The following is a 26,857-nucleotide window of genomic DNA, read 5'->3' on the forward strand; positions in this document are numbered from 1 at the left end:
CTAACATCCAAAGGAGCTTAGATGTTAAGGGAGTAGGAAAATGTGGGTATGAGAGCCAAATGGTATTTTTGTAGTGATGTAAAGGTTCTAAAATTGTGATGGTTGCACCAGTCTGTGAACATACTAAAAACAGTGAATGGTATAGTTTTATTTTTTTATTTATTTATTTTTTAAAGATTTTATTTATTTATTTATTTTCCCTCCAAAGCCCCAGTAGATAGTTGTGTGTCATAGCTGCACATCCTTCTAGTTGCTGTATGTGGGACGCGGCCTCAGCATGGCCGGAGAAGTGGTGCGTCAGCCGGGCCGCCAGCATCGGAACGCACGCACTTAACCGCTATGCCACGGGTCCGGCCCACGGTATAGTTTTAAATGGGTAAATTGTATGGCATGCAAATTATATCTCAATATAGCTGTTGCAGAAAACAAACAGAAGAGAAAATCATGAGTAGCTACATCATTAGGAGTTTAAAAAATTTAATGTCTCTGAAGCACCTGGAGTAGTGAGATGAAACAAACTTTAACAACCATTATAATTTTAATTCTAAATGTTAAAACTTAATATAAAACTATTGTAATTAAAAGAGTATAATATGGGCATAAGTAAATATTACTCACATGGAAGAGTCTAGAAATTGAAACAGGTATATATAGAAATTTATTGTTTAATAAAGGCAGAATTTCAAATCAGTAGGTCAAGGATAGTTTATCAATAAATGATACTACAACCAGTGGCCATCTTTCTGGAGGAAAAAAATTGAATCCACTACCCCACACCACATGCCAAAATACATTCTTTGATGATTAAAAACTAAAATGTCATTAAAAAGAACAAATTTTAGAAGAAAACTAGGAAATTTGAATGTAATCTAGAGTTTGAAGAGAACTTTTAAGGCACGCAGGAAACCCAGAAACTGTTTTTTAAAAAAGACTTTCTTGGCTACGTAAAAATTAAATATTTTGTACAGCAACATATGAAACATTCATGAAGCAAAATAGTTATCAATTCAATAGACGTATAAAACATTTCATAATGCACGTGAACAATTCTTGGTAAAACGTTCTAGTAAATCAGGAAGTAGAAAGACTTTTATTAACTTCACGAAGGCCACCCGCTGAACCCTGCAGCAAACCTGATTACCAGAGAAACTGTAGAACCATTCTTGAGTTAAGAAGCCTGGTATCAGTGCTATTACACAATGTAGTATGGGAGGCCCTGGACCTTATTACCACCAAAATAAAAGCAAGAAATATATATTTGAAGTAGAAAAAAATAAAAGCTATAGAAAAATGTCATTACACTAAAAACGCAAAGGAATCAATGCTTAGAGTTTAGCGTGGTGTCCAAGGTAAATAAGGAGAAATAAGGGGAAATGAAGGTTAAAGACGGGATCGACTGAATGGAGGAGACAGACCATCTCATGGACAGGCAGGCACATTATTACGGGAGAATCACGGTAAGGGCTCTAGGAAGCTGAGGACAGGCGGGCGGAGAAGCCTTTGATGAGCACCTGGCGGCCTGAGTCCCCAACCTCAGCCTCTCTCTTTGGACCTCTAAACTCCGCGGGGGTCCTCGTCCCGCCTACAACCCCGCCCCTAGGTATCGGCCCCGCCCTCCCTCCGTAGCCCCGCCCACAAGCCTGCTTCCATCCTTTGCCTGGTTGGATGGGCCTCTTTCCGCCCCCAGTCCCCGCGTGAAGCCGACCCCAGCGCCATCCGCACCCACGCGGGTAGAACTACAATTTCTCTGCCTGAGATAGATAGACGTGATTGGCAGCCCGAGCCCTGGAGTCCCGCCCTTTACCTACAGAGGCAGGAACCGGAAGTGGCGTCACTGGTTTGCGCCATCTTTTTGTCCGGTGACTCCGCGCATCTTGGAGCTGTCACGTTGGTCCCCTCGCGGTGACCGCGTCCCTGGTGAGGCCCGCGTGCAGGGAGCGCCCTGGGAGGCAGGAGGGCGGTAAAGGACAGGTGTGGCCCGGACCCCGAGGGGCCTCCTTAGAGAGGCCGGGCCCTGCGCTCGCGTCCGCCCGGCCGCTGTCCCCGCGCGGAGCCGGGGCTGTTCAGAAGCCTCCGAAGTAACCTCGGGACTTTTCTCCAGAAGGAGAAGAATTTCCGCTGCTCGAGTCGCGTTGCTCAGGCCCCGCGCGCTCCGGTTCTCACGGACCTGGCGACCCCGTCGTGTTCCCGTGAGTCCGGGGGAAAGTTGGCTCAGGGGCGTCTTCTGCTTCTCTTGTGCAAACGAATGTGTCGTCTGAGAATTTGGCTTTGTCCTTGCGCGTTATTTATTTCTGAATGTTACGTAAAGGTAAGATAGTTTCTTAGGTGTTAAGAGTGAGCATGTCTGTGTATATAATTGTAAACAAATGTTGGCCACAAGTCTTTCATCTAAGGAAAAGCGAGAAAACTCAGCTATCTCATCATTTGAACTTCCTAGGCCCGTACATCCCCACAGAGCTTTTAATTAGGGGCCTCCAGGAGAAAAAGATGGAGACTTGATGACACTAGTTCCAGAATAATTCAGTTTACCGTTAACAGGGTATTTCGACTAAGTGTGTTTTTTCCCCCCACATTTTTCTTTTCTGAAACCTTAAACCTGCAGAAAATTTGAACATCCAGTACAATGAGTGTTCATTGTAGTAGATTCATTCATTTTTAGCATTTTGCATGTTTGCTCTCTCCATGAATAAATACATTTCATGGTGACTGAAAGTAAGTGACTTGAAAATAAATTGCAGACATGATACTTGACCTTTAAATATTTGGTAATCCATCTTCCAGGTATAAGAACATTATCCTATTAAAACCACAATAAAAAGAATAATGTCATCAAATATGCAGTCCATGTAAAAAGTAAAATTCTCCACGTTGTTCCGTAATATGTTTTTGGATCTCGGACACAATCAGGGTTTATATATGTCAGTCATTTACGTCTTTTAATCTTTAACCTGCATCAGTTGTTATTGTTTGTCCATTGAATTGACTCTGAGGAATGACACACATTCTTTTAGAATGTCACACATTTTGATATTTCGGATTTTATTTTCATGGTGTGTTTAAATGTTTCCTCCATTTCTTCTATTTCTTGTGAACCGGTAATTGGGTCCAGAGCAAAGGTTGGCAAAGTTTTTATCTGAAAAGGTCCAGATGATAAGTACTTGGTACTTTGCAGGCCGTGAGGTGTGAGAATTACTCAGCTCTGCCTTTGTGGTGGGCAGGCAGCCATAGACCTAAGTAAGCAAATGTGCATAGCTGTGTTCCCACAAAGCTTTATTTACACAAACAGGCCTGTGACCAAAGTGTGCCAACTCCTGGTGTAGAGGCTTCGAAAGATGATTTCAACAGATGTGTAGGTGATGTGTACATGAAATTGCATTCCACAAGGAAGACACATATTTATGCCATCCCTCAGTTAGTGATGCCAATTTTGATTACTTGCTTAAGGTAGTGATTACCAGAGCACTCTGTTTTAAAGGTAGATTTTTCCTTGTGAATAAAAAAGTCATATGTGGGGTGATATTTTGATACTCAGAATATCTTGTTCCCCAGCAACCTTTCTGACAACTATCTTAGCATCTGTTCATCACGGGTAGTGAATAAACTTCTGTATGTGTTGTCTCACATTTATGGGGGTGTATTTTCAGGGTAAGCTTCTCAGGTTGTTTTCCTAGGTCAGAAAGCAAATATGCATTTACTTTTGCTGGAGATCATAAACTTCCTTTTACAGGTCTTGTGCCATTTGGTAGTTTCTGAATGAACTTTTTAAAAACATGTCTAAAAATATGGAGAAACATAAGGAACTAATTTTAGTTTTAAGCTCAAGGCACTGGTTTTCCAAAAGAATATCCTGTCCACTTTCATCCTGATTAAAAATATTCAAATATTTTTTCTGACCAGCAGTGTTTTGGTTTATATTGTATTCTATGCAGACATTTTATGTGAGTCTTACATGACTTTTAGATTGTAATTCTCTTTTTGCGTTCCTTTTATTTGTGCATACTATATGGTAACATTCTTGTGGGGAATGGCATTTCAATCCACAAGTGGTCATTGAATTCCTTTAATAAGCTGGGTTCTGTACCGTGGACAGAGAAACAATGGCCATCCAAATGGACAGAGGACTGCCACCATGGGGCTTCCAATCTATTTGGGAATACAGATATTAAATGAATACTGGCAAGTTGGTGATTTGGACATCAGAATGGCTTAATAGGAGGTGGCAATATGTATCGGGAGGGATTGATACTTAAGTTGTGAACCAAAGCCTGAGTAGGATTGACATAGTCAGGTTATTGAGCTATTGTGAGGATTTGTAGAGTGGGTGAGAACATTTCAGGTGAAGAAAACTTGATGAGCAAAATCCAGCATGGTTAAGACCTTGGTGTATTTCTTCAACTGAAGAAAGAGTGTTGGCAGAAGCAGAACAGAGTGGAGGGAGATAGCGTGGAGAGCAGGGACAGGACCAATGGAATGAAGTGCTGTGGTCAATATTCTAAGGCCATGGAAATGTCTGAGATGTTTTAGCAGGAGAGTGATTTGAATCCATTGCAACTTAAATAGAACCCTGTTAACTCCTGCTTCAGAATGGACTTCACGAAAGAGGAGAGTGAAAGCATGGACTCAGGATAGAATCTTATGATGCATAAGTTTTAAAACATGATCATGGTACCTAAATGTGGATAATTGTTATGGAAAAGAAAATGAAATGATCTGAGAGTTTTGTAGAAGGCACAAGTGAAAGAATCTAGGCGTTTCCTTCATCTATTCTTTTATTAGAGGCTGTACCCCCACCTAATGAATACTTGAATGTTTGGTTATTGCTTAGTGAAAAAATTCAACCCCAGGCTGTTCTTAGGACACTTGTAAACTACTGGAGGAGGCAAACATCTATCCAAGAAAATAAATTTTTTTTTACAAATTGATTAGGGTTCTGTAGGTAAAGTAGAGGACAGTATTATTTTCTCTCTCTTTCTGTGGGAGTAGGTGAAGGTAAGGGAATTGGTAAATATTTTAGTAATACAAAGACAAGATAGAGGAGTTATCCATGTTGGAAGGGATGGGAGTAGGAGATGGAGAAAGCATTCTGTATTTGGTTGATTACATTCTTAGGGTGAGAGAGGGGAGAGCATCAACGGTTACTCCCAGATTTGACAGTAGAGATCTTTTATTTGGTTGGGGAAAATGCTGAGGGTGGATTCTAATCTTCAGTGTGTACCTGACAGGAAAAATAAGTGATATCTGTTCAAGTGATGTGAATTGAGAAAATAGGAGAAAGTATGAATGTGTTTTAATTTTATGAATAGCACATTCATTCAAGGAATTAATCAGAATCAGTAAATCACTTGTGTTATTATCAATCTTAGCAAATGTTTAACGTCTGATGGTTTTGTAGTCCACCTGGAGAGTCCTTCTCCTACCGAGATTAGGCCTTTGATTCCCTGACTGAACATCCAGAGTAACCCCTCCTGTTTGACTTTTTATAGACACTGATGCCTCTAGGGGGCTAGAATCACTCCACAGGTAAGGGACCAGAAGACTCCCCGGACAATGCAGGTTGCCAGAAAGCACTGAAGGGTCCATGTGGCTTGGTAATATCCATGTTACCATGTCTGTTTGCCACTTGGGTGTCCCAGTGAGCTAGCTGTGCCATAGTGAGACAACTGATGAGGATTCTGAAGATAAAGTAGGTGAGGATATGCAGATATTGTGTTTCTGTGAATGTCTTTCCTGTTGGCAAGGAGCTCAGCTCTTGTTCAGGTCCAAAGGCTTGACTAAACATATCCCCAAATCTCCTCTTTACTTGTTTGTTTCCAGGGATCACTGTTCTTCTCAATTGTGTGTGAGTCTGCATGAAATCAAGAGGTAGAAATCACACTTTGATTTAAACAAAGGAAGTGTAATATAAAGATGTAAGGAGAATTGTAACAGATGTCCTCAAGATGATGGAGAGTCCCTGAGGAAACTCCAACTTGTAGGGGGGGCCCTCTCCCCAAGCTGGACTTCAAACCTTGTTGGAGAAGGTATCATGGCAGCCCATTGGATGGTGAAGCAGTTCACTAGGTTGCCAGAACCAGAGGTAGTCAACAGTCGCTGTGCAGGCGGTAAGCAACCCTCTGGATGCAGACAAGTCATGACTGGTTAGTGGATGGGGAGAGGGAATCCAGTGTCAATATGAGGGCAAGACCTAGAGTACTCAGTATCCATATAAGGAGGCCATGGGAAACAACTGACTGGTGTGCAGAGAAGCTGAGGCTGGTGGAGGAGTGCACAGAAGACAGTGTTCCTCCCACCCTCACATTCTCAAGTAAGTAAATATATTTCTGAAAACTGAGATGTATTGTGTCATGAACAGTTATTTAGCTGTAATCTAGGTACACATGAAGGGTGGTGTGAAGGATCTGCTGCCTGTTGATCACCAATCACTGGGTGCCTTCAGTGAGCCAGGCTCTGTGCCACTCTTTGTACTGGCAGACATTGGCATCCAAAACAGACATAATGCTGCCCATGAGATGGAAAAAAAAACCTCTCTAGAAGAAGCTGATCCTAATGTCAGACAACATTGTTTAAAAAGCAGTAGTACAGCTACAGAGGTCATTATGATAAACGTTTCTGTTTCTCCAAATATATGAAAATTGAAATGTATATCCACTCAATAATATTGTGGCAAATTTATAAAGTGTTGCTTTACAGAGTAGAAGAAATAGACAAGTCCCTAATTCTAGTGGGAGATTTTAATATATTTTGCCCATATTGTTAAACTAAACAATAGAGGAAAAATCAATTAGGATATACTTTGGAAATGCTATGTCAACTGCCTAGTGTACATATGCAGAATAGTGTGTCTAGTAACTGACTGAACTCAGAAATTAGTTCTCTGGGAGCAAGGGGAAAGGAATGGACTAGAAGGAGCAAGAAGGCTTTAGGGAGATCCCTATGTTGTGTATCTTGTTTAGTCTGGTGATTCCACAAGTATTTGCAACTGTCAGAACTCAGCCACTAAATACTTAACGTGTGTATTTAATTGTACATTAATTATATCTCAATTACAAAATAAATAAGAAAGGAAAACATTGGCACCTCCTGGCTAAACAGATTCTTGGGCCTGTTGAGCCCAAGGACCCCCAGTTTGAGACCCCTGGTAGTGAGAACAGTTATACTGTGAGTCTAGACATTTTTTTGTGACCGTATGTGTTTCTGGTTTTAGTCTTCTGAAGTGTAGAATAAGGACTGTGGGATTGTGAGGATGATATTGGTTCATAAATAAACATTTGTGGGACTTTCAGTGGGTGTCATCATTCAAATACCATTTTGTAGGTCAACATTTGGCCTGTTGGTCTGTGTTTGATTTATTAAAAGTTATTTTTTGTTTTTTAATTGTGGTCATATTGGTTTATAACATATAAATTTCAGGTGTACATCATTATATTTCGATTTTTGTATAGACTGCATCATGTTCACCACCAAAAGTCTAGTTGCCATCCGTCACCATACACACGTGCCACTTCACTCCTTTCACCCTCTCCCCACCCCCTTCCCCTCTGTTGACCACCAGTCCGTTCTCCATATGTATGTGTGTGTTTGTTTATCTTCCACATATAAGTGAGGTCATACGATAATTTTCTTTCTCCATCTGACTTATTGCATTTAGCATAATCCCCTCAAAGTTCATCCACCTATTTGCACATGGAAGATTTCGTCTTCTCTTATGGCTGGTAGTATTCTGTTGTATATATACGCACTACTTCTTTTTCTATTCGTCTTTTATGGGCACTTAGGTTGTTTCCATGTCTTGGCTATTGTGTATAATACTGCAAGAACATACGGATGTGTATATCTTTTGGAATTAGTGTTTTCGTGTTCTTTGGAGAAATACCCAGAAGTGGAATAGCTGGATCATATGGTCTTTCTTTCTTTCTTTCTTTTTTTTTTTTGTGTGTGAGGAAGATCAGCCCTGAGCTAACATCCATGCCAATCCTCCTCTTTTTGTGAGGAAGACCAGCCCTGAGCTAACATCTGTTGCCAATCCTCCTCCTTTTTTTCCCCTCTTCTCCCCAAAGCCCCAGTAGATAGTTGTATGTCATAGTTGCACATCCTTCTAGTTGCTGTATGTGGGACGCGGCCTCAGCATGGCCGGACAAGCGGTGTGTCGGTGCGCGCCCGGGATCTGAACTCCGGGCTGCCAGAGGCGGAGCACGCCCACTTAACCGCTAAGCCACTGGGCCGGCCCCAAAATGTCATATTTTTATGCTACTGGGTTCCTGTTGATCTTCATGGTGCTTAATGAGTTGTTCCTCTGCCAGTGCATTTAGAGTAGGAAACATTTTTCATATTTGGTTAAGCTTTGCTTATTTTGATTCTGAGCTGCTTCTAGTTGTATTTGAGAGCCTGTGCTTTCCACTCTCCACTGTCTCTTCCAGATGAGTCATCAGTGTCCTCATTGTGCTGTTTGTGCCTCCAAGGTTGCTGGTTCCTAGCTGCCTATGCGGTCACTGCAGTTGCTAGTGTAATCCCCAGGGTCACTAGCCTGTGAGAACCTCTGCTTCTTCTGGGGTCGCCTGGGTTGGAGTTTCCCCCATTGTGGCAGGGAGCACAGGGAGAGTGGGGCAGGAGCTGGGGTCACAGACACCTCCACCATGTCTGAATGTTTTGGGGTCTGCAGGTGCCGCTGCTATGGGTGAGGGGACAGAAGTAGTATGTGCCTGCTGTTCCCCTGCTGCAGCTGGGGAGGACTGAGGTTGTTGGCCTCATTGTTACTGTGTCTGGCTCTTTGTGGGCTCTCCATTGGCTTGGGCACTGCTGCCATGGGTCACCTTCTACTGCTGTTCCTGGGTTATCCGGGGGGTGCTGGAAACGCTGCTGCCAGGGATGCTGAGTTTACAAGTGTTGCCGCTGCTGCCAGTGGGGCTAGGTTCGTGTACAACACTGCCAGTACCACAAGGAAAGTAGTGCCTGGGTCATGAGTGCCACTGCAGCTCCCTAAGTTCTGGTCTCCAGTGCCTGTGTGGGTCCTGGCACTTCAGAAGGTCACAGGCACCACCACTGCTACCAGAGACCGGGGGGTATTGTATGCAGCACCCGCTGCTGGCAGGGCCAGTGTCAGGGCAGCACCACCGAGGGCTGATTCCTGGGCACCACTGTGGCTCTGAAACCTCAGGTCACGGGTGCCACCTGCTACTGCTTGGGGAACTGAAGGGCCTGAGCCATGAGTGCTGCCACAGCTCTTGCAGCCTCTGGTCTTGAACACTGGCATGATTCCTGGAATCTCAGATCACGGCTGCTGCTGCCACTTCTGGGGTATCAGGGTCTTGGACATAGCCCTTGCTGCTGGAAGGGCCAGTGTTGGAGGTGCTGCTACCAGGATAGGGGGAGGATGCTGGGTTGCAGGTATTGCATTTCCCAGAGCCTCTGGTCATGGGCCTGTAGGGATTCCTGGCACCTCCAGCAGCGTGGGCTGCCTGGATTGCTGTGGCTTCCATTTGTGTGTGTTACCTCAGTTCTTGGAGCCTCTGTTCAGAGGTGCTCGGCCATAGTTCCTGGAACTTCTGGTCTCAGGAGCTGCCGCCACTGGTGCCCTGCTTCCACCACATCCAGGAAATTTAGGCAACCCTCCTTCAGATGTATAGATGTATGGAACTCTCAGGCATCCTGGTGTGCTGTGCAGAGAGCCTTTTGGTGGTCTGTGGATGTCATACAGCTTGTAACTTAGAGGGGAGAGACCAAGGGAACGACTCACTCCACCATGATGCTGTTGTCACGCCAAAGTTTATTGATATTGAACAAAAAGAAGATAACTTTCAAATACAGAATGTTAAAAGGCAATTTAAGAAACATGAAGGAAGTCTGTGGAAGAAATGAATAAATATTAAGGCCAATTGGGTTGAAAATGGAACTGATAAGTAAAATGAAAAGGTGGTCATTTGAAAAGACTCATAAAATAGATGTTGGGGAAAGTATGATGTGGCCTTGCACCATTCCCAAGGCAAGGGGAGAGTAGAAACCTGATTGATTTGAGTGTTTGCAGCTGAGACTGTGGGGGCTTCCCATACTTGAATGTATTCTGAGTTCTTTTGTAAAAATTTTCACGTATTTTTTCTGATCTTTTAGGGTCAGATGTGGAAGTAGAAGATGTGGATGTGGAAGAAACAATAATTATGTCCCTTTTTTTTTTCCATTTTCATATTCAGGAACTGGTAGAATATATGTGCATTCTGTGTGTGTGTGTGTGTGTGTGTGTGTGTAGGACAGTTGTTATTTTCTCCCCTGCTTGATTGTTTTCCTGTATCAGCTATGAATTGGCGTATCTATTATTACATTGTCATCTCTATTCTCCAATAGGAATGTTGGATCTTTAATATCTAGAACATTTTTTGTATACGGTACTGGTCTCAACTGAATGCCTAGCACAACTTCATTATTTACTGAAAGAATAAAGGAATAAGGCAGTGATAAGAACTTAAAAGGAGGCCCAGAGCTTCAGACTTTTCTAACATCCATCAAGGGAAGCTCAAGAGTGTTGGCTGAATAAAGTATTTCATTTTTCCTCCCTTCATATGCCCAGGAGCAGTCTCGATCAGCACCAACCTGTAGAATGTGTGGTCATACATATAATGAAAAGATTTACTTTCACTTCTAATCAGTATTTAAAAAAATGAGATATTATGCATTATTATCTATATTTGAAGTGTTGTAAATTCAGTGAACACTAAGTTTTTATTAAATATACTTGAATTGTGTTTAGATTATACACAATTTAGAGTTGAAAGACTAGATGCAGATATTGAAGTTCCAAATTTATAAGTGAGCTATAAGCTCCTACTGAGACATCTGGTACAGATGTTCGTCGGTGTCTTGACATGAGTACAGCCATGTTTGGCCGCTCCATTGACCTACAGCCACCAGCACAAAAAGAAATATAAAAGCTGCTTTCTGTGTGGTGGGAACTGGCCTTTCTCTCACGGAGGGAGTTGCAAGTTGTAACATTTCAAGGCTCTTGGAGCGTCGTAGCACGGGATGGACTGGCCATCTGTGCCGGGCTGGGACGATAACCAAAGAGAACAATGCACGTACACAACTACTGGGCCGGGATGTTAGCCAGGGGGCTCAGTGCACGTACGCCACTGATAACCATTTTGTGCATGGGAACACTAAATGCTTGCTCTGCAAACTCTGTAATTGCTTACTCTGAAAATTACTGATGGTATAAAAACTGCTGGAAACTGAGACCCGGTGAGAGTTCCACCTGTGGAAGGGACACCTTGCCCAGGACGTGTGATCCTTGCCCAGCCGCGTCGATTGACAGGGCTCTCCCGGCAGTGGGGCGTGGATGTTGTGAGTAACTGATTTGATGTGAAGCAATTGATTTGATATGAAGTAATTGATTTGATGTGTTCTCTTTTTGGTCAACCTGGTGTTTCTCTTTCTGGTTGATTTGTGTCATTTCTCTTCAGCCGATGTGGGTGCTTTCCCTTTCCAGTCGGGCTGATGTTTTTTCCCTCTTAATATTTGACCTATTTGGATCTGTTTGCAGACTGTCACCTTTACTATCCTCTATATAATAAAATATACCTTCAGTCCATTTGTTTGGAGTGGAAAGTGTCTTTTACGTCTCCGATCGAATCCCCGAACCTCTCATAACAGTCGGTAAATGGCAATTGATATTACTGATACTCTTGTTATGGAGTATACTATTGTAGTAGCTTTTAGATTCTCCCTGCACAATATATAGTCCTTTGGTCTGGGCGTGAGCAGTCATGCTGCTGGTTTATCTAGGAGGAGCTTAAGTGGGCCAGAGAAGGCTGTTCTCTAAGTCTGCTTCCTGGTATATATGCATTAGGTGGAGTTGCTGCATAATCTCATTTATCAAGTTTATTGCCTTGACAAATGAAGAGCCACATTCTTTAGGGCTTAAGTTTCCTTCCCTGTAAAATGAAACCATTATGCCTTTCCTGATGGGCACCATGGCTCTCAGTTCCCTTTGGTGGCTCCAGGTGAGACAGGACTCCTCTGTCATTTGATGGCAGTAGTGTGTATTTGTGTGAGACTGCTTGAGTGTGCAGGGATATTTGGGAATTTTAAGCTAGAATGGAATTGTAACCGAGCAAGGGCTTGTTCTGCTAGCCGCAACCTGATGCCAGTCAATTACAAGATGAGTCAGTGATCGAGAAAGGGATTTATTCAGTTATCTAGCAAAATCAGAAGATGTTGGACTCATGTCCCAAAGACCATTTTAAGCAAGCACAAAATCTTGAGGCAGTAATATGGGAGGAGAGAAGAAGAGAGAGGAGGTTGGGCTATTTCTAGCGTCCGTTCTCCAGGCTTCTCGTCTTCTGTTCTGCCTGGCAGGGTCTGACACTATTTCCTTCCTTAACAGTGGGTTTCGGTCTCAGGCATCCTTTTTAGTTTCCTGAAAAATGACTCATTCCAGTGTTGGCAGAGTTTCATGTCAGATTTGAGAACTCGCTGAAATATGTTTAAACATGTCCCTGTAGCCTTTGTATAATAGCCTGGTTACATTATAGGTTAATGATCAGCAATATGTGATTAGCAGTTACAGTTGCCCACTCTTATCAGACTCTCATCATAATCATATCATGGTTTTGGGAATAGGGCCGTTGGAGTCTGTCTGGCTACTTCCTCCTGGCTTAGGGCATCATAGGGGAGTCACAGTGTGAAAACGTTTTACCTGTTTCTTAAAGTATTCTTGGGTACCGTTTTGAAAGTGTCTTGGCCACCTGAATAGGAACTGCTTAGTGCCCCCTTTTGCCAGTGAGGAAGTACATCTGGTAATACACATTAGACAGAGCCGTACAGCAGCATATGTCAAAATTAGTAACAAAGGCAGAACTAGTCTACCCTTTAGGAGATCCTCCAGTACTGAGCAGTTACTTGAGGGAATCCAGGAAAATAAATTGGTAAACCAGTTACTTATCCCAGACAAGAATGGAGGAGGATGATCTAAGGTTTCCTGTAGCCAGGTAGCTTGTTCCCTGACTTTATTTAGGAGTTATTAATATAAGCACAACATGAGGTATTGGCCACCATACATACCCTCCTTGTTCAGCCAATAAATAGTCTAAGACGATTCTATTATCTAAAACTTGTAACAGGGGAAAAACTAAGAAGCGTTGTAGCTTCTCTTTTGATGCTGGCCCCAATCAGTTCCTCTACCTTAAACCCAGCATATGTGGGGTTAAAACCAAAGGCACTTATTCCCCCTTCCCTGCTTCTCTAAGTTATATTCACATGTAGATATTGGTTGTTTTATCCTTTGTGTCCCCGAATTCCACAAGACAAACGGGAGGTAATAAATTGTTAAAAGCCCAGGTGGCTACAAACTGAAATTCTGGCTAATTACCAGTTCTTGAGGTTTGTTACATGGGAGACTGATATCTTGAAATTATCAAGAAGCTGAAGCTCCCCAACTTCTGGTTCCTGGCGCCGAATCCACCATCCATCACAGGGACAAACGGAGGACACCTGCAGCTTCCTGTATCTTGGCTAAACGCAGGCTGATGGGAGGACACCAGACTGCAAAGCATTAATTGGCAGCCGTTTCCTTCCACTTCCCCAGGACCCAGTTTCGGGTGATGCGGGAGGAATGATTGATGGAGCCCTAAATCTCTGCTGTAGATAGAGATAATAGCTGGCTTGGCGCCAGAGAGCTCTGATCTCTCCTCCAACCAGTAATCACAGTGACCAAGGGTACATTCTTTCCCACAAATTCTCCTTTAAAAACCCCAAGTCTAATGCCTCAGGAGGACTGTGGATTTTGGGGCATGAGCCCACTGCGGCCTCATTTTGCTGGCAAATTAAACCATTTTTCTTTTCCTTGATCCCTTGTCATTGTGTTCAGTGATTCAGCTACGGTGACAGGGTCCTGGGTTTTTCTGGCTGCAAGAAACTGTGTGTGCAAGAGTCAAAGAGAGATTTGTAGATTTGCTAGAGCATGGGCAGTTTCATTAGCAGTGATCACCAGCAAGCAGGAAAGATTTCTCAGTACATGTTGGTGTTCAGCTACGCCCACCAGGGAAGCAATGTGTAACCAAGAAAGGAGGCATCCCCATTGAGGATGTCTCCTGGGCGGTCTCAGCTCACCCCAGAGAATAGTTTTAAGGAACTGGTCCAATGTTTGGTTTCATTAACAGGATGTAAGGTAAGGGGTACTGTTAAGGAACCTAGAAGGCACTGTCCGGAATCCGTTTTATTATAAAGGCAATTATATGCCCAGAGAATCCCTTTATGACTGCACACAAAAACATATCCCTTGGGGGCACAGTCCATTATATGACTGGTACCACCAATAGGTAAGGCCATACTTTGTAGCCAGGTTAGGTCCTGGGAAGACTCATCTTTGTCCATGGCTAAAGGAAAAGTGATGGTTTTATTACTACAGATAAAGAGTTTCTTTTCCCTCTGGCCCCTTCATTATAACTAGAGTCTCTTCCTCATTAGTTTCAATGGGAATGGATAAACAAGGGGGGTTTTGAGTCCCAAAAGAGAAGCGGGCTGTACACACCCTATAGACCAAGCAAGGGACATAACTGAGGTATGGAGGTGGCAAAGAGGAATACCTGAAAAATTATAAGCAGGATGCACCAGGGGATCCCCCTGATCATGGACAGAATGGAGCTTTGGATGACAAACAGCAGTTTGTCACCTTAGTAGCCAATGTAGTAGCCTGAGACATTCTCACTAGAGCATTGCCTTGCCATTCCCTAGTGGGTGGCAGAAGCAGGGGAAGCAATTGCAACAGCTCAAGACCATTTTTTGAATACATATCTGAGATCTTGTAGAGGCTCCCACTTCCACCATTGTGGGCTTCCTGGCCCAGGTTCCAAATCGGAAGGGGCTGCCTTTATCTGGGTGTGATGTATCCACGGCTTTACTCTGGCGAGTTTTACAGAGGAGTGCGTGGTGAGAAGGACATCAAAAGGGCCCATCCATCTGGCAGATAACCGGATCTCGGGGCCTTGTTCTCTCCAAGTCTTCAGCAGGACTCGGTCGCCCAGTCGGAAGGAGTGTAAGGGGTCATCAGACAGGTAGACTGCTGCCTGTTGGAGGCACACTCATGAACAGAGATAATACAGAGCTCAGAGACTTCACTAGTTGGTAGTCATTATGTCCCTTAAGGCCTCTGGGGAGCTCTTCACAAGGGAGGAGGTCTGAAATTGTCAACCGTTAAGAATTTCATAAGGGCTTAACTTAAGCCTACTTTGGGGGCCTATTCTGATTCGCAGCAGGGCAAGAGGCAGCGCCTTATCCCAAGTTGATTGTGTTTCCTGGCAGATCTTAACAATGCTGCTTTGTAAGGTGTGGTTCATCTTTTCTGTTTTTCCCATTGATTGAGGCCTCCAGGCCAACTGGAGTGTCCATTTGATAGCCAGTGCTTTAGACACTTGTTGGGTGACCTGAGACACGATGGCAGATCCATTGTTACTGCAGAGTGCTGAGCAGGCCAAACCTAGGAATAATTTCTTTTAGTAGGAGGTGGACTACTTCTGATGCCTTTTCAGTTTGAGTGGGAAAAGCTTCTACCCACCCAGAAAAAGTGTGCACACACACTAGTAAATACCTGAAGTTCTCAGTTACTCGTGGCATCTGAGTGAAGTCTGTTTGCCAGTCTTCAGTAGGCCAGTCCCCTCTATGTTGGCTTCCCATATTTGGGGGTCCCGGAACTGTTGTGGAGTTGTTTTTTGCACAGACCATGCCTTTCTTGGTCACCTATTGTATGGTTTTCTGTAAATGAGGCCCTGTGATGTACTTCTGGACCCACTGTAGGGTAGCATCCCTTCCATAATGGGTACTTCCGTGTACATGTTTTAAGATGGAGTACAAAAGGGCCTCTGGGATCAGAATTATTCCATGGGTATCACTTTTCTAGCCCACTGGGTGTTCAACATTGTATCACAATTCTTTTGCCCGAATTCTTTCTATGACTGTTTTGGCTGATACCCCGATAGATCTATCTGTGGCAGTAGAGGGCCCATCATGGTGGGGGTCTCTGTCCTAGCTGTCCTTTTGGCTGCCTGGTCAGCCGGTCTGTTGCCCCTGGCTGTAGGAGTTTCTCCCTTTTGATGCCCAGGGCAATGTATGATGGCTACCTGGGAGGGCTCATTGATAGCCTCTAACAATTGCAATATCTCTGGACCGTGTTTAATTTCTTTCTTGTCTAAGAATCTTCTTTCTTTCCAAATTGCCCCGTGGGCATTTACTACTGAAAATGCATATTGGGAATCTGTATAGACATTTACTTTCTTCCTTGTGCTGAGAGTAAAGCTCTGGTGAGAGCGATGATTTCAGCCTTTTGAGCTGAAGTCCCGGGGGGTAATACTTTGGCCTCTAGGGTTTCCTGCAAAGTGACAGCCGTGTACCCAGGGTGTCTCCTACCTTGGTCCATAAAGCTACTACCATTGGTGAAGAGGTCCATGTTGGGTTCCTCCAGTGGATGGTCATTTAAATCTGGCAGGCTGGAATAACCTGTCTCAGTAACCTCCAAGCAGTCATGTTCTAAGGCTTGTGAGGTTTCATTGGGGAGCAAGCTGGCCAAATTTAGAGCTGAGGTGACTTGTAACCTGACGTTTGGGTTGTCCAGGAGGGTAGCTTGGTATTTGCTCATACTTCCTGAGGTAAGCTAGTATCTTTCTTTCTGTTCCAGTACTGTGAGGAGGTGATGGGCCACATATATTGTGGTGGGCTGGCCTAGAGTAAATTTTTCTGCCTCTCAAAGAATATCACATGTGGCTGCCACTGCCCAGAGGCAGAGGGGCCAACCCCTCACTATCTGATCCAACTGTTGTGAAAAATAGGCCACCAGCCTAGAGGTTGTTCTCAACCTTTGAGTCAATACTCCCAGACTTATGCCCTGTCTCACATATACATAGAAGCTAAAGGACTTGTCCAGGTCTGGCAGTCCTAAGGCTGAGGCTGAAGTGAGCTTAGCCTGAATGGTGTCAGGTGCCAGCTGGCACTCTTTAGTCCAGTCTGATCGTTCTGAGTCCAGACCCTTCAGAGCATCATAGAGGGGTTTCACTATGAGTCCATAATTAGGGATCCAAATCTGACAGAAGCCTGCCATTCCCCCAAATCCTTACAGTTATTGATGGGTTTTGGGAGGACCTAAACACACTTTGGCCTTTTTCGGATCTGGTAATAATTCTCTTTGGCCTTTGGATCTTGTAAATCCCAGGTATGTGACTCTCTGCTTACAGATTTAGGCTTTCTTTTGAGAGACCTTATATCCAGTGGTAAGTATATACCTACCTTTGTGGTAGGTAATTTAAAGTCTGTTTTGTTGGCCAAATGTTGTCCATAATTGGAGCTTGCTAACAGCAAGTCATCCACATATTGTAATAACAGCCCCTTGTAGTTTCAGATGGCGGAGGTTTCTGGCCAGGGCTTCCCCAAATAAAGTGGGAGAATTTTTAAATCCCTGGGGGACTGTCCAACAATGTTGTTGAGTTGTCTGAGTATCTGGATCACGCCATTCAAAAGCAAACAATTGCTTGGCTTTCTCTGCCAACGGTATGCAGAAAAATGCATCCTTTAAGTCCAAGACTGAGAACCCACCATATTCTCCCAGTATATTTGTTAATGTGGTGTAGGGGCTAGGCACCACAGGGTGTAAGTCTTGAACCATCTCATTCATGCATGCAGATCTTGAATGAAGTGATATTCATTAGAATTTGGCTTCTTGATGTGGAAAATAGGGGTGTTATATGGAGGTAGACAGGGTCTGATTCATCCTCCTCCAAGAACTTTTTGAAAATAGTCTGTATGCCCTTTTGAGCCTCCTGTTTTAGCAGATATTGTTTCAGGCTGGGCTTTATTTTCTTTTCCTTTAAGGGTATCCACACTGGTTGGGCATCGTTTGCTTTCCCCAGGTCCTGTTTGCTTATACATTGGGCCTTAGCTGCTTGTAGATTTCAGGTGGCACCAGTTCTGGTTCTGGTTCCTTGGCCCCCAGCAAAGCCATCTGCAAGCTCAGGGACTGTTCTGGAGGCACTTGCATATTGAGTTGTCAAGAAAAGCAAGTCCCAACCCAAGAGTGAGATAGGGTGTTCTGGCATGTAAAGGAAACTTTTAAAATTAGTTTCCCTATGTGGTATTCTAGTGGCTGCAGGAACACACGATTTTGGACTTCACCAGAGACCCCTGTCACTGGAGTTGAGTTCAGTGTCTTTTGTGCTAATTTGGTATTTAGGACTGAATGTGTGGCTCCAGTATCCACCAAAAAATGAACCAACTTATTCCCCACTGTCAGTTGTACCTGAGGTCCTGTGGGGAAATTCGGATTGGATATTTTATGTCCAAAAGAGTCCCCAGGCACCTTCTGTCCTCATCAGAGCATTCTTCTCTATTGACCATCTGAGTAGCTTCCCCTCTCTTCCCATCAACACTTCCTTTATCTTTCTTTGGGCATTCCTTTTTCCTATGTGCCTCCACCTTGCAATAGGCACGTTGATTTTTTTGTAAAAAAAAATTTTTTTTTACCTCCCTTTAGTTGGCTTGACTTTCCCCTCTTATGATTTGTTTCTGTCTGCCCAGAGCAGCTGCTAGAAAAGTGGCATTTCTTCTTGCATCTTCCTGCTTTTTCCAACGTTCCTTGTTGTTGTATACCTTAAAGGCAGTGTCTACCAACTGAGAAGGATTCATACCTAATGCCCCATCTAGTTTCTGCAGTTTCTTTCTAATGTCTGGGGCACTCTGTCCTGTGAAGATCATATTTACCATCCTAAGGTTTTTCAGAGGCTTCCAGATCTGCATCCATATATCACCTAGAGGCTTGGTAGAGCCTTTCTAGAAATTCAGAAGGATCTTCATCGGGTTTTTGTTGGATAACCTGTACCTTGTTTACACTTTCCTGTTTAGGGACACCCACTTTTAATCCAGTCAGAATGCACTTCTTATAATATTCTAGTCTGAGTCTCCCTGTGGCATCATTAGTATCCCAGGCTGGCTCAGTATTAGGAACAGCAGCATTTGCCTCTGGAGTCCAGCTGGATCCGCTAGATGGAGCCGGTGTGCTTCCTCCCTTGCTTTATCAATTGCCATTCTTTTTCATCTCTGGTTAGGAACATATTCGTTGGGATATGAACATCTGCCCTGGAGGGATGCTGAGTAGCACAAATGGAGGCAAATAACCCAGTCATTCTCTGTGGAGCCTTCCTATAGGGCAGATTATTGTTCTTCCCATTAAACAAGTCAGAGGTCAGGGGGTTGTGCATCCATACAAATCCTGCTGGTTGGCCCTGGCCATTTACCCCTATGGGATATTGGCGCATTGGAAATTGCCCTGCTCTGATAGTAGCCACCTGGCCAAATTGTGTCCCTTGTCTGGTCCAGGAAGAGGAAACACCCTCTCCCGGTCCTGGTCTCATGTCAGGCATTCCTCCCTCGGTGGCTGGTGACCCCAGAAGAGGGGGTCTCACTGGGACTGCTGCTGGGATATTTAGGGTTTGTAAAATCATCAAATCCTCATCATCCTTTTGTCCTTGTATAACACAGGGGGGTCTTTGCACCATTAAATGATCTCTACCCTACTTCTTTTCATCCCGGTATAATTACATGAAAGCTCATATGTACGGGATTTCATCATCTTTTCCTACCTTTCTGCAGAAGAGCTGCAATTGCAATATAGATTAATGGTTCAGTGACACATTTGTTGGCCATTTCTCCCCAGATCCTAGAGAGTACTGAGGCCAAGCTGTACTACAATAAAAAACTGTCTTTTTCTTTGACATTGGTTCATAACTAAAATCTGTTCATCAGGTTAGTATTAGACCCAGGGGACTTTCCTTGGGCACAGATAGCACAGCACACATACACACAACACAGAAACACACACACACACACCAGTTAACAGAGACTAGTCCATGAGATATTCTGGGTAGTCCTACAACTATTCTCTCTGCACAAATGGTGCCTGTGATCAGATAGACCCAAGACAGCTTGGTCTCCCAGACAGGAAAAGAAGTTCTCGGAATTGCACTCTGAAGTGTCTTGCCTTACTCTAGATATGAGTTTGTCAACTCACAGATGCTTGTCCATTTCTCTGTCCACCAAAAAGGTGTTGAAGGTAGTCGGCAAATGAGGAAACTCAAAGGACAGTCCGTGGGAGAAAATGAAATCCCAGCAGCTGCTGGGAGTGTCCTGAGATTTTCCCCAGAGTCCACTAGCCATTGACAGTCTAGTCCCGTTGTGGTCGCCAAAAATTGTAACCAAGGAAGGGCTTGTTCTGCTCACTGCAGCCTGATGCCAGTCAATTGCGAGATGAGTCAATGATTGAAAAAGGGGTTTATTCAGTGAGCTAGCAAAATCGGAAGATGGTGGACTCATGTCCCAAAAACCATCTTAAGCAAGCACTAAATCTTGAGGCAGTTATATGAGGAGGAGGGAAGAATAGGGAGGGGGTCAGGCTATTTCTGGCATCCATTCTCCAGACTTCTCATATTCTGTTCTGCCTGCAGGGTCCAGCACTATTTCCTTCCTTAACAGTGGGTTTCGGTCTCAGGCAGCCTCTTCATCCCTTTTTGGTTCCTGAAGACTAACTCATTCCAATGTAGCAAAGTTTCATGTCAGATTTGAGAACCTGCTGAAACATGTTAAAACATGTCCTTGTAGCCTTTGTGTAATAATAGCCTGGTTACACTATAGGTTAATGATCAGCAGTATGTGATTAGCAGTTTCATAATGATTTCCAGGCAGGTGAATATGGGAATTATGTTCATCTCTGGGTCCTCATGCCTTCTTTCTTTTCTCCTAGGTCTTCTTTTTAAGGACCCTTTCTGCCTTCCTCAGGAAAAGACAGAGGCAGAAAAGATGGTAACTGATGGTCTGACAAATTTTTCTCAGGTAATTAGAAAGCGTATCCTTCTACAAAATGGCATATGACATCCACCAGTTACACACATTTCCTTTTAGGTAGATCTGTTTTCCTAGTTTCTGAAAGAAATAAAGCCACTCAAGGACTGAGTTCCTCTTGAATTCCCTCGTGAAGTGGAGCCTCTCATATTGATTCCTGTGAATAATCTCAGTATTTCAGTGATCACCTTCTAATATTGTCTTTTATGATGGTGACTGCATATTTTCCATTTTGCTGCATGCTCTGACATGGTAATGTGTGCACAAGATGAATGTGTGCATTTATCAAAGAATTTATTCATTCATCAGCTTTTCCAAGTGTCTCCAATTTGCTTAGAACCATGCTACAAGAGGGAAATAAGATGAGAAGGGCTTTTAAGTCTAGTTCTTGTGAGGTAAGTTCATGTGTTAGAGGTTCCATTAAATCCATAATTGGAGGATATCAACTGTGGGTGAGTGTAGACAGAGAGAAGAGTACTTAGGAGCATTCCACCCTGGGAGAGATGATGAGAGACCTCAAAACCCTCTGTTGCCCTTCGGTCTCCTTCATTCCTCAGTGAACACTGGTGATGATGTTACTTTACTGAAGTGAGCTTGTGTGTGATGGTTTAGGACTCAGTTACCTTCGCTGACGTGGCTGTGAACTTCACCTGAGAGGAGTGGACTTTACTGGACCCAACACAGAAAAATCTATACAGTAATGTGTTGCTGGAGAACTACCAGAACCTGCCCACAGTAGGTAAGGCTGCCATCATTCCTGTAGCCTCTTATAGAACAGATGTATATGATGTATTTACTATTTTCCAGTGTTGGTGATGAGACATCTGAACACAATGGAAACTAAGAGACACTGGACTCTATCTACACTAATGGGTTTTTATCCAGTGTGGTTTCTGTGAAAATGTGGTTCTAGGACTAACACCATCCCCATCACTCTTAGAAATGTGCATTCTCAGACTCCACCTTTAACATAGTGAATGAAATTATGGATTGGGACCAGACGTTTGTGTTCTAATGAAAATACTGGACATAACTCCAATGGACAATGAAGTTTGACAACCACTGATGTAGTGGTTTCTCCATAAGAATGAACGTCTGTTTTGCACTTATTTTATTTCCTATTTCAACAAAGTCTCAATGCCTTGTAATGTGTATATATACCTCTGAACGTGAGTTTCAGCGGCCCAAGATAACCAATCTCTTTGAGGCACAGAAAGAGGGGATATTTGCTACTTTATCTCTTTTTAAATAGTTTTACTACATTCATTAGAAATATAGGAGCTGATTCATGGGAAAGTTTCTCATCTTTTGCAGGGCCTTTTCTATTAATACATTTTTCACTATAAACAGGGTATCAGTTGTTCAAACCCAATCTGATCTCTCAGTTGGAAGAAGAAGAAGATTTGAGAATAGTGGAGAGAGGAGTCTTCCAAGGTGAGTGATTCCGAAGAACTTCCCTGGTCAATGAAAGTTTCAGTATGTTTGGAATTATAATGAGGAAACTTTAATACGTGCTTTCTTTCAGAAGGCCGCGGTCATTGGACTCTGAAGCTTTGGAATAGAAAGAACTTTCCTACTTATTTTCCCTGATAGTATTCTTTCTCTTTTCCCCATCATATTTAATTTTCATAGAATCGCTTTAATCAACTCCTGAATTTTGACTGCACATCTGTATCATTGCCAAATTTCTGATGTAGCCAAACTTCTCAAATCTCTCTTGCCCTTTTCTTTAAATATGTTTAATTTGGAAATAATACAAATGATCCGTGTTTTTTTTTTTTTTTTTTTCTGAGGAGATCATACCTGTGCTAATATCTGCCAATCCTCCTTTTTTTTGTTGCTGAGGAAGACTGGCCCTGGGCTAACATCCATGCCCATCTTCCTCCACTTTATATGGGACGCCGCCACAGCATGGCTTGCCAAGCGGTGCATCCGTGCGCGCCCGGGATCCGAACTGGAGAACCTCCAGGCTGCCGCACTGGAGTACACGCACTTAACCGCTTGCGCCACTGGGCCTGCCCCCTGATCCTCATTGTTTTTAACTCCTTTAACCTACATTTCTTTCTGCGAATTCCTACATTTGTTACTCTTTTTTATTTTAGAATGCGAATTGCAACTGAAAACCAGAGACTCGACAATTCAGCAGGATATTTTTTGGGGAAAAACAGCCGATAGGCTAGAAATGGTAAGATCAGTAAGTTAAAAAAGAGGTATTGCTTATTTTCCACATTCAGCAAAGACTGAGATTTTCATTAGATAGAACATGAGTACAACTGATCAATATTTGAGATAAGTGTCATTTGTCCAAGAGAAAGCACTGTCTGGAAAGATACGCTGACTATGTTGAATTAGGGGATATCCTAAACCTAGCTTGAAAGTTGTTGCTTCAGAATCCCCACAAGGACTCATTTCCACTTATATAGTGACTTTTTAAACAATTCCATGAAACTGTACAAGAATCTTTTAAGATCAGAGTAGATGGCATGTCATTCTGGCAGAAGGTTTCCATCATTGAATTTGAAGGAAATCAATAGGGTAGGAAGTGTATGAATGTAATGGAAATGGTAATCATCATCATAGTGATGTTTCTATTTTCAGATGGGTGGGATCAATTAGTAATTGAGTCTGAGAAATCTTTGAATTATCATTCTTCATTTTTCAACAGGAAAGAATCCACAGTAGGTGGGAACTCTGTGATTGTGAGCACTGTGGGAAAGTCTTCATTGAACATTCATGTCTTAAGACCCAGAGGAGTACTCAAAATGGAGGGAACACTTATGAGGATAATCAGTACGGACACAGCTTGCTTACCCTACACAAGAAAACCTCTACTAGAGAAAAACTTTCCATGTTTAATCATTGGGGAAAAACCATCAGCCTGACTCCAGATATTGTGTACTGGAAAACTAGCATGCAACAAAGCCTTTGTTAATCAGTCTTACCTTCAGGCACCAATGAAAGTTCACAGTGGGGAAAAACTCGATGAATGGAAGGAATGTGGAAAAGGCTTTCAATGTTCTTCGCACCTTAAAGTTCACATGCGAAGCCTCACTGGAGAGAAACCCTATGAATGTAAGGAATGTGCGAAAGCCTTCATTGACTCTGCAGGCCTTACTGACCATAAAAAACTCACACTGGAGAGAAGCCTTTTCAATGTGACACAAGTGGGAAAGCCTTTACTCTTTCCTCACATCTTAACAGACATTTTAGAAGTCATACTGGACAGAAGTCTTTCAAGTGTAATAGATGTGGGAAAACATTTACCAGGTTGTCGTACTTTATGATTCACAAACGTATTCATACTGGAGAGAAACCCTATAAATGTGAGGAATGTGGAAAAGGCTTTAAATGTTCTGGGCACCTTAATGTTCACAAGCGAACCCATACTGGAGAGAAACCCTATGAATGTAAGGAATGTAGGAAAGCCTTTGTTATTTCCTCACATCTTACTGTCCATTTTAGAACTCACACTGGAGAGAAACCCTATGAATGTAAGAAATGTGGAAAAAGCTTTAAAAGTTCTGTACACCTTGACATTCACATGTGAACCCACACTGGAGAGAAACCCTACGAGTGTAAGGAATGTGGGAAAGCCTTCATTCAATCCGCAGGCTTGATTGACCATATAAAAACTCACTGGAGAGGGCCGGCCCCGTGGCATAGCGGTTAAGTACGCACACTCAGCTGCTGGCGGCCCGGGTTCGGATCCCAGGCGCCCACCGATGCACCACTTGTCAGGCCATGCTGTGCGGCATCCCATATAAAGTGGAGGAAGATAGGCACAGATATTAGCCCAGAGACAGTCTTCCTCAGCAAAAAGAGGAGGATTGGCATGGATGTTGGCTCAGGGCTGATCTTCCTCACAAAAAAAAAAAAAAAAACTCACTGGAGAGAAGCCTTTTAAATGTGTCACTTGTGAAAAAGCCTTTGCTCTTTCCTCAGATCTTAACAGACATTTTAGAACTCATACTGGACAGAAGTCTTTTGAGTGTAATATATGTGGGAAAGCATTTAGCAGTTCTGCATACATTTTCACTCACAAGCGTACTCACACTGGCGAGGAACCTTATAAATGTAAGGAATGTGGGAAAGCCTCAGTTTTCCCAATTCCTTCCGGCATCATGAAAGAACTCACCTGGAGAGAAATCCTACCAATGTATGGAATGTTGTCAGGCCCTCACTAGTCCCAGTTCACTTCAAAAGAAATGAAAAGGCCACATTGCAGAAATGTTCTGCAAATGTAAGGAATGAGGGAAAGCTGCCAGGATTTCCTCACAACCCAGCATGTAAGGACTCACAGTGAGCCATACTATTAAGAAACATGGAAAGCCCTTCACTGTTTCCTCAGTGAAATATGTTTCTTATATGAGAGATCTTAGGAAATCCAACTGTTGTAAGATATGTGGGAAAATTGTTGTTCTGCTAATAGTCACTTGTGATCTTTCTTTGGAGAAAAACTTTATGAATGTCAGAAATGTTGCAGAGTCATCATCATTGTCCATTAGATTGTTTCTCATCCTTAGTAAACATAGGGTGATTCACAGTCAAGAGAAACTGAATATAAGCAGTATGGGAAAGGCTATCCTGAGCGTGAATCTTAGGGTTCTCTGAGATGCATAACATTCTTGGTGGTTCTGTAAATCTATTCTAAGCATTTGTGATTTGGCCCTGAGCATTCCTATGGACGATGTGTCTTTCTTTCTGCTGATAGGCCAGTCTATTTGCTACATCTCCCAGGTTGCAACCTGCTCAAAACTGGGTCCACAGGATTTATACTTAATCCTCTTCTAACCACCTGGATTCTCTTGTTGGAATGACATGGTCTTTGTGAAGACAGTGACTGCTTGACAGTTCTCACTGAACTCATTTACACTAAGTCACACCAGCCAAGGTGGAGGGTAAAATACATCTCTGTAAATTTTGTAAAAATTACCTTGTCCCTGTCACACCTGATCCTTTCAGATAAAAAAACAGTGTCAAGTGTGGGGGTAGTGAAAAAGTGAAAGTACACCTACTGCTGTGGGACACCCTGATTTCATGACTTTGGGGGATGAACAACAACCCTGCCACCTGGGGAGGACCTTTAACCTCAAGCCGTACAGGTTGATGCTGAGAATAATGAATGATCTCTTTCACAGTGGTCCCAGCACCACAGCCTGGGAAAACAATGATATCATTTGTCTGTGTTAAACAACAACTGTCACTGGTGATATGTTTGTCATTCTATCCATGGGCTGTGAAAATGGAAAAACTCATGTGAATACAGCTGGTCCTGATAATCTGCTCTGCTTGATGCCCTCACTGGCTGTTCTGAATGTGACCCTTGGGTGCAGACAGACCAGCACAGCCTTGTTTCAGCTTCAGTGATACAAATTCACATAGTTCGGATGCTCAGGCAGCTATGGGTTATGTCAAGTATGCAGGCCATCAGGCATGCATCTGCTTGATGACACTTTCTTGAGGCTTAATCAAAAGACTGTATGATAATCTAGATCAAGCTGAACAATAAATCCCAAAGGAGAATTCTCTGTGCACCTTTGTGTTACATGTTTGTAGGTGTGGAGGAGTATGCCATGTTGTGGTAACTACTGGGCCTGGATATCGTTATTTAGTCCATCTGTTGCCTCTTTAATTATTGGCAGCAACACCAAAGATCAGCAGATTAGTCTTACCCATTCGTGTGTGATGTATGGGTAATCGATTAGCCTTAGATGAGATCCTAATTGTCTGAAAGAAGACCTGTTGGTCCTACCAGAATTTGGAACAGTTGCCTGAGTGTAAGACTTTGTGGGTAGTGTTTGAGGTCACTCCTGCAGGTTGGCCTCATTCTGCTGCTGGCAGTCCTGGTGACAGCATCCTCAATAAGTGCTGTGCAAGAGAAGTCAAGCATATTTGCAAAATAGTTATCAACTCAATAGATGAATAAGATATATTTGATAACATCCGTAAACAATTCTTGATAAAATGTTAGTAAATCAGGATTTAAAAGGTCTGTGTT

At 43.1% G+C, this 26,857-nt stretch overlaps 1 pseudogene; it reads left to right on the top strand.

Moving 5' to 3' along the window:
- The first annotated feature begins 1,859 nt into the window (after positions 1-1,859).
- On the top strand, positions 1,860-25,043 carry LOC131394191 (zinc finger protein 239-like; annotated as a pseudogene).
- Positions 25,044-26,857: the final 1,814 nt, after the last annotated feature.

Source organism: Diceros bicornis, chromosome 30 (genome assembly GCF_020826845.1).
Source record: "Diceros bicornis minor isolate mBicDic1 chromosome 30, mDicBic1.mat.cur, whole genome shotgun sequence".
NCBI lineage: Eukaryota > Metazoa > Chordata > Mammalia > Perissodactyla > Rhinocerotidae > Diceros > Diceros bicornis.